This window comes from Eleutherodactylus coqui, chromosome 9, assembly GCF_035609145.1.
Source record: "Eleutherodactylus coqui strain aEleCoq1 chromosome 9, aEleCoq1.hap1, whole genome shotgun sequence".
In the NCBI taxonomy this organism is placed as follows: domain Eukaryota; kingdom Metazoa; phylum Chordata; class Amphibia; order Anura; family Eleutherodactylidae; genus Eleutherodactylus; species Eleutherodactylus coqui.
The window spans coordinates 147140384-147153958 of NC_089845.1; the positions used below are offsets into that span (position 1 = coordinate 147140384).

The 13575-nt window shown below is 46.7% G+C and overlaps 1 protein-coding gene across 1 annotated transcript in view; it reads left to right on the plus strand.

Moving 5' to 3' along the window:
• Positions 1–6282: 6282 nt before the first annotated feature.
• Positions 6283–13575, plus strand: part of PKIA (cAMP-dependent protein kinase inhibitor alpha) — a 58239-nt gene continuing 50946 nt past the window's right edge. Inside the window, exon 1 of the mRNA XM_066579046.1 lies at positions 6283–6443. The gene's annotated coding sequence lies outside the window, so the exon portion shown is untranslated. The remainder of the gene's footprint in view (positions 6444–13575) is intronic.

A 13575-nucleotide genomic window follows, 5' to 3' on the forward strand; every position in this document is an offset into this window, starting at 1 on the left:
TGAAAAGCGTAGACAAAAAAAACAGCATGCTGCACTATTTTGTCCAGAAAAAAGCCAGAGGACATAACAGAAACCTGACATCATCATTATAGTCAATGGGATCCGTCCAGTACCATTTGTTTCCATCATCGGACAGATCTGGCTTTCCATTACTAAAGCAGAACAGAAAGCAAATACTGATGGATGAGGCAGGTAGCATAGTCAGAAGCGAAGCTAGGGGTCAGTATCAGAAGGTCTCAGTAAAATTGCAGAGGAGCAGGCAGAAATAGAGCTTGATCACGGCTTGCAGCACAGTAATCACACAATGCATGAATGGCCAGGGCCAGGTTTATATAGAGAGCCTATATAGGAACTGAACTAGCAGAAACATAGACCAAGACTAGATACGCAAGGGAAGTTGTCCAAAGGCCTGGATGGCTCAACAGAGAGAGCTACCAAACAGGAGGTCACACGTTCGATTCCCAACATTATCTGTTGCTGTAAAAGGTCCCTGTGACATTGTGGCAGGGGTTTCCTTCATCCCGGCGGAGATGCAGGGATCCTCTGCCACAGCTGTAACCCCATTGAAATCAGTGGGTTGTAGGCAACCCCCGCAGCGATGATTTTTGTGGAAGGGCTTGAAATATAAGCTCTTCCCTGAAAATCTTTCCTAGCTGGTAAAAAAATAAAAAAATTATATACTCACCTCTCCTCCGCCTGGCTCCCCGGCACTGCTGTGAAGCTCTTTCAGGAGGCGGGGTCCCCGTTTTCTGAATGGGCTGTGCTGATAGCCTGAGCCAATCACAGACAGCTCTCAACCATTCATTGATGATGGAGGACACGCCTGAGTGGTGGAGGGGTGTGTATATAATTTTTTTTTTCACCAGCTAGGGATGATTTATAGGGAGGGCTTATATTTTAAGCCCTTCCCCGAAATTATTCCTGCAGGGGCTGCCTACATCCCACTGCTTTCAATGGGGCCACAGCAGCGCCGACCCCATTGTAAGCAATGGGATAGCATCCTGGACCTCTGCCACAGCTGTCACTGTCCTTCATCCTCGTAATCCCCATGGGGATGAAGGAAACCCCTGCCACAACTGTCACAGTCCACAATGTATTCCCTATGTTTTCAATGGGGCTAGTGCTGCTGCCACTGGCCCCATTGACAGCATTTAGCGATATTGCAACGTTTTCTTTGCGCTGCGAGGCATGTGTTTTCACTTGCTCTTGGAGCGCAAGAAAAAAAAAACACTAGTGGGTAGGCACCCTTAAGCGTGGCTTCACAAGGGAATATGCGTTTTTGCGCGAGTCTCAGCACAACGTATTTGAGCAATGAATGAGGCTTTTTTTGTGTGTATTGGCATATTTTACTGTCCTTTTTCTGCTCACAGAGCATGTTGATTTGTGTAAACAGGCGGTCGCTCATCTATGAACAACTGCCTGTTTACTATGAATGGAGGCGGGTGGCCAGAGTGATCTCCGGGCCATTTCGCCTGCATTCACTAAGTGACCCTCGCTCCTGTGTGAAAGCACAGGAGCGATAATTGCTGGGACAACAGGGCTCTTGAGCACCTAACAATCGTCCCGTGTAAATGGACCCTCACATACACTGAGGGCTTATTCAGACAACCGTATTTACGCAGGCATTTTGGCTCGTTAAAAAAAAAAAAACACACATGAAACGCGGCAATGCGAAGCATTGGATTTTTTAATGGGTTCATTCAGACAAACTTTTTTTGCTGCGTAAAATAATTTTGTGAGAAAAAATAGGACGTACGTGATTATTTTTGGTTGTCTTTTTTATATGGCGCATGAAAAGGTGGGTCTTGACTAGAGATGAGCGAGTATGCTCGCTAAGGCACATTACTCGAGCGAGTAGTGCCTTAGCCGAGTATCTCCCCGCTCGTCTCTAAAGATTCGGGGGCCGTCAGGGGGCCGCGATCGGTGAGGGAGAGCGGGGAGGAATGGAGGGGAGATCTCTCTCTCCCTCTCTCTCTCCCCCCGCTCCCCGCCGCAACTCACTTGTCACCGGCCCCCGAATCTTTAGAGACGAGCAGGGAGATACTCTGCTAAGGGACTACTCGCTCGAGTAATGTGCCTTAGCGAGTATACTCGCTCATCTCTAGTCTTGACTTATCTTTTGCCGTGATATGCAGCGAGCTCCCATAGACTTCCATGGCAGCTGGAAAAAAGGTGTGGGAGGGGGAGGGAGATACCCTGCGTGCAACGCTGGGAAAAGAAGACCGCTCGCCCTAATTAGGCATTAATGTTCATTCCGAGCATTGTATAGCAATCGTTGGTTTCCATCGCTTCTGCATGTTTTTTAACATTCACCCCGCAGCGCCCTGCGTGAATGGCTTAAAATACGCGAATAAAGATCGGGACTCGATTGGGTCAAATCTTTATTCATGCGATTATACGGTGCGTATTGGGGTGGCCGGTAGCTATTGGTAATTTTTCGAAAGTTGAATTTTTGCTGCTCCCACCCCCTAATCCTGTTCCAATCAACAAAAAAATGGGCTGTGCAAAACTTTAGCTTAATTGGACAACTGCTAGACGACCCTCAAATGCCTTGAAGTTGGAACATAGTATACGCATCACGCAAGAATTAATTCCATTCAAGAGCGCTATACTCTTCCCTAGCTCGACCATTTTCTTTTTTCTTCTTAGAGAAATTGATGTGGACACATCCAGGCAGCCCAGCAATTGGCCAAAAACATGTTTAAAACAAAAAAGATTTTTGCTGAAAATAGGTAAATGGAAGACAAGCATTGGCTTCAGTAATTCATATTTCTCTTTTTTGGCAAAGACTAATACCTGTGCCTATGGCCCCCTGCACACAGGCAGAAATTCTGCGGTGGCATTTCATGCAGAATTTCCACCTGTGCCCGCTGACATAGGATTGCATTAGATAACGTAATCCTAGGCAGACGGCCATGGTTTGTCCGTGTGAAAACAGACGCTGAAAACAAATCGCGGCATGTTCTATTTCTGTGTGGGTCTCGCAGAGGCCCGCGCAGAAATATCAGTGGTGATGGGTCGGCTCCTCTCTGCGCATGCAGCCGGCACACAGCACAGAGAAGAGGAGACGCCGGGAGCAGGTAAGCCGCAGGGCTGGGCAGGGGCATGGGTCCGCATCACGCTGCGAGATTTCACGCAGCAGGATCCGACCTGGTCATCTGCAGGCGGCCTATCTGGTATAGATATTTAATGGTGAAGATGTGACAGCTCGATTCCCTCAGAAATCCTGAAAATGGGGGTGCCCATACCCCTAAGGGCGCATTCAGACGACCGTATATCGGCCGGGTTTTCACGCCGGCCGATATACGGCATCCTTCTCTGCAGGGGGAGGAGACTGGAAGAGCCGGGAGCAGTGCTCTGAGCTCCCGCCCCCTCTCCACCAACTCTCCACCCCCTCTGCACTATTTGCAATGAGGGGAGGCGGGACAGGTGCGGAGCTAATTCTCAATATACCAATATAGGGTCGTCTGAATAAGCCCTTAGGCCCATTCAGACTGGACGAGTGTCGGGCAAACGATGCCCGACACTCGTCCCTGCATGTACTAGCTCTCATACTCCTGCTCGGGAGCTAGTATCGTTGGCACACAGCGGGGTGGCTGGAGGAGATTTCTCTCCTCGCACTCCCCCGCCCCTCTCCACTGACTTAAAGGGGTTGTCCCGCGCCGAAACGGGTTTTTTTTTTTTTTAAACCCCCCCCCCCCGTTCGGCGCGAGACAACCCCGATGCAGGGGTTAAAAAAACCACCCGCACAGCGCTTACCTGAATCCCGGCGGTCCGGCGTCTTCATACTCACCTGCTGAAGATGGCCGCCGGGATCCTCTGTCTTCATGGACCGCAGGGCTTCTGTGCGGTCCATTGCCGATTCCAGCCTCCTGATTGGCTGGAATCGGCACGTGACGGGGCGGAGCTACACGGAGCTACACGGAGCCCCATAGAGAAGAGGAGAAGACCCGGACTGCGCAAGCGCGGCTAATTTGGCCATCGGAGGGCGAAAATTAGTCGGCACCATGGAGACGAGGACGCCAGCAACGGAGCAGGTAAGTATAAAACTTTTTATAACTTCTGTATGGCTCATAATTAATGCACAATGTACATTACAAAGTGCATTATTATGGCCATGCAGAAGTGTATAGACCCACTTGCTGCCTCGGGACAACCCCTTTAACACAGTGGCCGTTCAATACTGAACGGCTGCTATTTACACTGAGCGATCCTCCTTCAGCTCATCGTCCAGTATGTTATGCTGCATAAACCACGAACGATGAGCAGATCGCAAAGTGTAAATAGCAGCCGTTCAGCACTGAACAGCCACTATGTTATATCAGTGGAGAGGGGCGGGGGAGCGAGAGGATAGAAATCTCCTCCAGCCTCCCCTCTGTGATCCAGCGATACTAGCTCCCGCGCAACAGCAAGTATGTGCGGGGATGAGTGTAAGGCATCGTTTTCCCATCACTCATCCCACCTAAATGGGCCTTTTAATTAAATTAATGAAAACTCACATTCATTTCCATTACTAGTGCTTACAAGTGATTATAAAGAAAATAACTAAAAGAAAAATGTTATCTTAAAAAATGAATTTCTGTTGAAAATTTCAGAACTTCATGATCGATGAGGGTCGCCTCACAGTTGTCCGATCAAGATAAAACTTCGCACAGATCGCTTTTTTGTTGATTGGAACAAGATAGGGCGGTGGGAGCAAAACTTTCAAAAAGTTTAAAAATAAGGGTCACCCTAGTGCGTACGAGTGAATGTAAAAACGCCTGCGGTCGTGTAAAGGGGCCTGATTTTGAGCTTGTAAACTTAGGATTTTCCTTGCGATTGTGATGCATTTCGGGAGAAAAAGCGTATAGCATCACTGCACACGCGACTGCCACACATGCTTCAAAAGTGCATGTCATTTCACTAGGAAAAAATAAAAAATCGCATTGCACTCGCACGCGATTTTATTTGGAGCTCCCATTGAAAAGAATTGGTAATATCACCTTAAAAAAAGAACATGCTGCAATTTTTCAAAGGGCTTCTTCACATATTTGCGCACGCTAAATCTGCACGCGCAAAACACAGAGAATAAAACCATTGATTTCAATGGGTTTATACTCATGACTGCGTTTGTGTGCGTGGAAAAAACTAGGACCTCTATCTTACCGCGTTTTGCGCAGCAAAGGTCCCATAGAAGTCTGTGGGAGGTGTGAAATATGCAGGGGGAAGCCTGAAACACTGCGCAAAACGTGAGAAAAGAACACATCTGGACCTTATTAGGCTGAATAGCCTTTTAATCCAGGGAAAGGGTGTGTCGCGTGCGTGTGAACTGGCCCAGTGCGCGCAAAAAGTACAGTAAAATGCGTTGGCTAGTGCAAATCTACCTCTTCCAACCATGTTCAGGTGCAAATATGCTGTGCTACAGTGAGCTTTTTTGTGCATACGCTCGTATGAAGAAGCCCTAAGGGCTAGAGGATCATAGGTGAAGATATGCTCACAACAGCGTGACGTAACTGCGCTGTGAAGGGAGCGCTATTGTGGGCTACTACGCATACTGGTGCTTTTTACTGTACTTTTCTGTGCTGCCAAGACGGTACACATCGGCGCGGGACACAGCAAAGCCTTGATTTCAAAAGCTGCAGCCTAATTAGTCCCAGGTCTTATTAATTGCCCCTGGAATCGTGCAGTGAAGTATGCGATTTTGCGCGAATCCGGTGCGCATGTGCACAAAAATAGAGCACGTGGTGTATTTTTTTATACATGTGCAAAATTTGTATAAAGCGAGGGAACCCGTTGCAATCAATGGGTTTTATGCTCTATGTTTTACACGTGTGAATTTTGCGCTCTCGCAAACACACCTGTCTGAAGAACCCCTTATGCGCAGCATCACGGCGAGAGAAAAATCGCATATGTAAATACACCCATTGCAAATAATGGGTTACATTTCCATGCAAGTTTTGTGCGTCTCACAATACACAAAATTTGCGCGAGATCATCGCCCGTGTCAATACGACTCCAATGCTGATTTGTAGCGAGATTTTCCCATGCATTGTGTTAAAAATAAAAACATTCATCCAGATACATGAATACTGATTTCCAAAAAAAAAAAAAAAAAAAAAACTTTGCAAATTTCTATAAAACAGCCCCTCTTTTGTACCTTAGAGTTATTTATTCGGCGTCTAACCGTGATTGCTGTTCATAATTTTTAATGCTACCAATAAAGTTAATTGAAAGTGGTGGAAAAAAAAAAAAGAGCGGTAGACAGGCGTGACAAAAGCTTCCAAAAAAAAAGCGAGAGAGAGAGAGAGAATACAGCAGCTGTTGTCTGGATGGGAAACACTCTGACATTGTCTGCCTGCTAACATCATCACATAATCAAGCAGTCCTGGCAGCTTAATAACCTCGGAGTGCCGGAGTCAGCGGCTCCGGCGGCTAACGATTCCTTTATTGGAAGACACGTAAAGGTAAGCTCTGATGATGGGGGCTGCTCCCATTCGCACTTGCTTGCTTCCCTTCTAGTTATAGCTGGGGATCTCTTCTAACACTGAGCTATTCTGGCAGAGTTACATTGTATCACTGCTGGGAGAATGCTACAATCATTAGGAAGACTCTCGCTTCTGCACAAGGCTGCTGGTCAATTATTTACTATGTTACGCAATCATTGCATGCCTTTTATTTTAGATGACTTTTACACCGAACCGTCTTATCTTTATACATCTCAACGGGGCGCATTGCTGTGTCTGTTGGATGATAGTCAGGGTCTCGTGTCATCCGTGTCTTCGCTTCCCTCCAAATGATTAATTGCTACGAAACAGTAAGGGGTCCTCTGGTTTAGTGTCCTCAGAAGGGCTCTCGCCATGCAATGAAGTCTTAAGACCTCCTGCTAGATCATTAATTATTGAAATCATACAATGGCCTCTTTTTTTTTGTAGCATGTGTACTGGAGGGAAAAAATCCTGCTAGCCATTGGTTCGTAGGACGGGTACCAAGTAGGCCATGTAGTGTTGCCAAGCAACAGCATCTGCCTGCTCTTAAATTACAGATGCCTGCAAAATGAGCAAGCACAAAGCAATGCAAATACATGAAAGATGAGGATTTTTTTGGTAAACTCGAATCAGCCATAGAAAAGGTTCTTTCAAATTTGCACCTTTAGGAAATATTGTTACATTCAAGACTTGATTTAGATGATTGGATTCAACTTTCGCACTCAGATCAGAAATCTTGGGAGATGAGTTTAGCAAGACTAAGGGTGCGGGCAGACGAGCGTAGGCGTATTTACGTTCGCACGAGCGCAACGTATAATCGCCCGAGCGATCGTTTTTCACCGATCACGACCAGAGCTAGAAAGCGTATTTTCGTTTGTTCCTACTTTGCAAACGGTCTTTTCGGCGATCGAATATGCGTTGGCGCGTATTTCGGTCGCATATGTTCCGTTTTTTTTCGAATTGCCGTTTTTACGCGCCGTAAAATCGCCCATGTGAACGAATACATTCGAAACCATTGCCTCAGATGGTCATGTATATATGTTTGGTCGCAAAAATGCGCCGTTTATGCGCTCGTCTGCCCGCACCCTAAAGGTCCTTTTACGCGGCTGATTCTTGGCCCATTGCAATGAGCGCCAATTAATGAAGCATGTTCATTAGAGATGAGCGAGCATACTCGCTAAGGGCAATTACTCGATCGAGCATTGCCCTTAGCGAGTACCTGCCCACTCGGGAGCAAAGATTCGGCTGCCGGCGGCGGACGAGGAGCTGCGGGGGACAGCGGGGAGGAACGGAGGGGAGATCTCTCTCTCCCCCATACTTCCCCCTGCTCACTGCCGCAACTCACCTGTCACCCACGCCGGCAGCCGAACCTTTCCCTGCCGAGCTGGGAGATACTCGCTAAGGGCAATGCTCGATCGACCAATTGTCCTTAGCGAGTATGCTCGCTCATCTCTAATGTTCATCTGAACTCTTTGAAGTTCATTGTCCCCTTAGCATTTGCTCATTGGCTGATCATTGTCCTATATGCACAGCCAGATGATTGAATGAACATTCAGGTGAATGTTCCTTGACCATGTAAAAAGGCCTGAAGGAATGTTCGCATGTCACTGATTAGCTATGGATTTTGTAGTGGATTTTGGTGCAGATCTGAAGCAGATTTCACCCTTTCATTTGAATTAAAATTGAAAGGGTGAAAGCTGCTGCAGATCTGCACCAAAATCTATGACAAAATCCGTAGCCAATCAGGGACGTGTGAATGCACTTTAAGGGGGGGTCCAGATGGTGCGGATTGGCTGTGGAAAATCCGTTGGGACCCTCTACATGGAAATTCCACAGCATTTTCAGTAACAGCAAAGTGAACCAGATTTTGAAAATTTCATCCACGAGCTACAGAAAAAATCCACAAAAATCCAAAACCAGTGCAGAAATTGATATGGGGTGTGGAATTCGATTCCACAGCATGTCAATTTTATTGCCGTTTTCGCTGCAGAATTCACCTCTTCTCAGCAAGGGATGAATTCAGAAATACATCATAAAACCCAATTCAAAATCCACACCAAATGGTCCGGATTTGCAGTCAGGTTTTCCGCTACTGATCTGCGGCAAAATGCCAGCTGCGGACATTCTGCTGCAAGTCAGTCCTTGTATGGACCCATCATTAAGCGAATATTACTGATTACCTATATTTAAGGCCCATTTACACACAATGATTAGCGCTCCAAATTCGTTCAAACGATGTCTTTTGAGCGATAATCATTGCGTGTAAATGCTACCATTGTTTGCTTTTCTGCCGAACAATGATTTTTAGTTGAGCATAAAAAACATTATTCGGCTGGCTAGCTGATAGCAGGGACCACACGCTGTGATTCTCCGTGGGGAGCGCTGATAACATTGTTTCAGCTGCTGTCCCGCTGGAGAACAATGGATCTGCATGCAGATAACAGACCACTCGCTGTTATCTGCATACAGCTCGGAGGGGCTCATTTGCACGCAAATGAAGCTACTAAGCTACTAATGGGCATTAGTGCAATTAGTAGTTTATGCAAAATGATTGCTCACAACTGTCATTCAAGCTATCTTTTGAACGAATTTTGAGCAATCAGGCTTTAGGACAGGTCATCAATAGCAGATCAGAAGGGATCCACTGCTTGGGTCTCCTGCCAATCAGCTGATAAGAACTGCTGTCGGCTGGCTAGAAAGCTCAATGCTATACATTCGGCAGAGGCCCAGTTTGGTATTGCAGTTCTCTCCTATTAAAGTGAATGAGAACGCTGCAATAGCAAACCGGCCACCACCAAACAGACAGTGCTATTACTAGTACTAAGGATAGGCCATCAATAGTGTCGCCTGGAAAACCGCTTTAAGATTTCCATGATTTGCCAAGAAAGTGATATAATAGTTACTATATAACTTAGGGAAAGCACTACAATTCTTAAGAGATTCTAAAAGGGTAATGCCCGTTACTAATACCTACCTTGTATAAAATTATATATTCGTGGGACCCTTAAAGGGTTATCCAGGATTAGCTGTTAAGAAGCCAGGGACTTGGGCAAGTGCTGCAACTTCTTGTATGATGTTACGTTCACAGGTCATATGGTCTTCCTCAAGCTTCCTGCATTTCTATTCAAGTGAATGAGACAGAGCTGCAATACCAGCCACAGCCACTACAAAATGTGCGGAGCTGTGCCTCGTATACAATGAAGAGGCCGCAGTGCTCACTTGAGTGCTCCAGTCCTTTCAAACAACTAATTGGTGGGGGTGCTGAAAGCCAAATCTCCACTGATTTGATAGTGATGACATATCCTAAGAATAGGTCATCAATATTTAAATCCCATATAACTCCTTTACATCATCCTGACTTAAGCAATTTGCAGCGGAAACACTTCACAGCTGGTCAGATATCTGTGCAGCTCAAAAATTTCACAAAATCCCTGCATGACAGCTGCTCTCTGAGAGGCTCAAGTATCTATATCAGTAAGCATCTGTCATCAAGACATTGTCAAAGGTATGAAAATATCAACAGTCCAATTAGCACTGAAGGGACGGCCACTGAAGGAGGTTGAGGATGCCAAAAAAGGGAACACTCACCAATAAGACTATGTTAGAGGGGTTGTCTGTTTTGCATAACCAGTTTTCAAATACCCTTTTAGGAAATGTTGACTCGATTGTCAGAGATCTCCCGGTCAGGACTCTCCTGTATGGAACTGAGCTGAGAATAGTTACAAAGTGTTTCTCGATATCGATGTCCCAACAAGTCTATGCATTACATGGACAACGTATCGATTTGTATAGAACGGTGTAATGCATAATTTCCATTGTGGCGGCGCTGGTAGATTATAGCTGTTTGCTGGTAGTTGCAGTACGGAGACTGCCTATAATTATCTCTTTGTCAAGTTACCTCTATAGATGGCCGGGACTGGCCAGATGGTACAGGTAGGCTTGGAGACAACAACTGTCCGTCTGGGGGTAACTTGGAGACTAGCACCACTGTAGCAGTTATCTGCTCTGTTCGCCTCTGTACACATCGAAGCGCAGGTTTCTTAGGTTGTCCCCACATTCTATGAGGTTGGGTAACATAGCAGGAATAGCGGACCCAATCACAAGGCACGTACCGAGTATAACGAGGCAGAGGGTCCCAAGAGTGATGCATCGTAAACGTTAATTCCAACAGTTGAACCAAAAACAAATGAACAAAAGACCGATGGCAGCTGAGCAGATGTCTATGCGGTGTACAGGACCCCATGCTAACTCCTAGTAACTGGTTTTCTGAAGTCTGTTCAATTTGCTAGTACAGCATTTGTGGGATCACCTACATTGGGTCTCTCCATGGCAGAACTATCTCCAAAGGTGAGCTGCGATGGAGATTCTCTCCTGAGTTCTCTCCACTCAGGCCTTTTACTTCCTTCCCTCTAACCTCTCGCATGACCTTCTGCACACCACCTCGACGCTATTCAAGATATGTGCTGGCTTAGGCCCAATGCACACGGGAGTATTTGCACTGCGGGATCAGGAGCTCTGGATCCCGCAGCAAATACCTCCCATAGGACATGCATTGAAAAATGCATTTCCGTGCCCATGAGCGGAAATCAACTGTGATACTCCACTAGCGGTGTGGAAATCACAGTATGTCCTAGGCTTGCACTATCCACGTCATCGCGGGCCTGACACCTCTGCACTGCGCATGTGCGGCTGTGCACCAGCTGGCACATCTGCAGAGCAGAGAGAAGACAACGGGCAGGTCAGCCAGGGGTCACTGCAGGGGCACAGGGTAGCATCCCGCTGCGAGGAACTCGCAGTCAGAATCCAACCCAGCTGTCTACATTTGGCCTTAAAGGGAAAGCAACTCACATTCATAACATATACATGCAAGGCCGCCTGCACACGAGCGGAAATTCCAAAATTTCTGCCGCTGGAAGCCTGCATAGGATTACGTTAACAAACCCAATCCTATGCAAACGGCCGCGATTTGGCCACGCGAAATATCGTGCTGCAAACAAGTCGCGGCATGCTCTATTTCTGTGCGGGGCTCTGCGAGCCCCGCACAGAAATTTCACTCACCCGCCGCCGGCTCCGGGCTGCGCTGCAAGCCGGCACATCAAACAGCCGGAGCTGGGGCGCGCGGGTGAGTACGCGCTGGTCCCTGCAGGCGCTTGGGTCGGGTCCCGCGGCGAGAATCCTCGCCGCCGGATTCAACTCGCCCGTCTGCAGGCGGCCTAAGGCACAATTTATTCATTATATGTAAGGCACAATTTCTTAAACAAACGTTGCAAAATATAAACTGCATTAACAATTCTAGGGGCACCTGTCTACACCTCTCTAATAGAAAGGGATTGTCCAAAGTTGGTAACATTTTAGAGGGGTTTTGTCCCAAATTTTAAACGTATTCCCTATTCATAGAATGAAATCACTGAGGTGAGAGAAACAACACAAAGACATTACTCACTGCAAAAGTAGCCAAGAATGCGCCACCTGATAGACTGAAGGGCAAGCACCATAAACCCTACTTGTTCTGTGCAGACTAATGTGCAGTCACCCAACTCAACCCAGCCTAGATTGGGGGAGGGGTGACTGCAAACAAACATAGTCTTCACATGTGAACTGATACCAAGGATGCAAGCCACAGATAGGTGCGGCACACCATACAGGATTGCAACCCCTACTGGCAAAGCAGTGGATCGCCCTGTGTCACCACAGTGTGGGTCACACTGGCTGATACCTTGGGTTCCCCAAAAATCTATAGCAAAATGCATGCAAAAAATACTGATAAATGCGGGCGTAAGTTTAGCATTTTTGCCAGGACACACAAGCTGACGGGCCACGGCAAGTGCAGCACGCGTCCGTTGGAACCTACGCTACTTCACTATTAACAATTATTCCCTAGTCATAGGGTAGAAGAGAGGTGTCGGATTGCTGGGAGACCCACTGATCATAAGAATGGGAGTTCCATACCTACCTGTGTATATGGAATGGAAGTCAGACATGCATATTGCAGCTCTATTCATCTCTATGGACTGCTGGAGACAGTGACATACTAGGTTTCTTCTCAGCAGTCCCATAGAGATAAAGCGGCTGCATGCATGCCGACTGCCACTCCACTGATACGAAGCGTCACAAAATGCCCATTCTTATGATTGGAGGCGGGGGTCCCAGCAGTCAGACCCCATCAATCAGACAATTATACTTAATGCTGTGAATGAGGAATCAGTTTATGACTTGGGATCCCTTCAATGCATTTTCATTTAAAGGAATATATGAAGAGAGCTAAAATATCCCTTAAAATCAATGCAGATCTATAGCAAAATATTCCAACTTTCATTTTCCAAAACTACGCTTTCAAAAATGTCGTCCATCATCTATTTTCCTTCATAAAACCAGTTAAGTGTAATTAGGTCATTGCACTAAGCAGAAATAAGCAACCAGAAGTAGTTCAGGACCCAGCTGATTATTTCAGTGGAAATCTGCAATTAGAATTATTTTTCATAGCTAAAACTGGCAAGTTGGTCAAAATATTATTCTACTCTTTTACTTACCTTCATACTTGGCAAACCTAGGTGACAACAAATCTAACTACCATTACAGATCCCTCAGCTTTCCCAGACTTTCAAATGGCAAGTCCACAAGTCTACCTATGGTAGTTGTGCAGCAATTTGGGAACAAATGATGTATCTTAGATTGTAGCCTCCACTTGTAGGAGCTGTAATAGCAGTTATATTAGTTGTCACCCACATTTCCCAGGAGCAAGAAGCAACTGAATGGATTTTTTGACATCTTGAGAGAAAGGGTACTGGTGTATCTTGTCTCCACTGGAGGTATGGGCGGAGACAGCAGCAGTGCCAGGGAATGCCCTGCTCACGCCCCCAGCTGTGGATTGGCTGGTATAAAGTGTACCAGTGCTGTTCTTTTTGTTAAGCGAAATGGCTGTTTCATTTTGCCGCTCTCATGCCTCCTTCTCCTCTGTGGTCCAGATTAGGTGGTAGAGCCGGCGCCTTGCAGGGAAGGGTCTTTCTGGCCCCATGGATGTCGCTCCCCTGTCCCATGCATTGAGGACGCCCGGGAATTAGAGTGACAACACAGCCAGAAGCACCATGCTGAGGGCTCCATGGACAGTAAC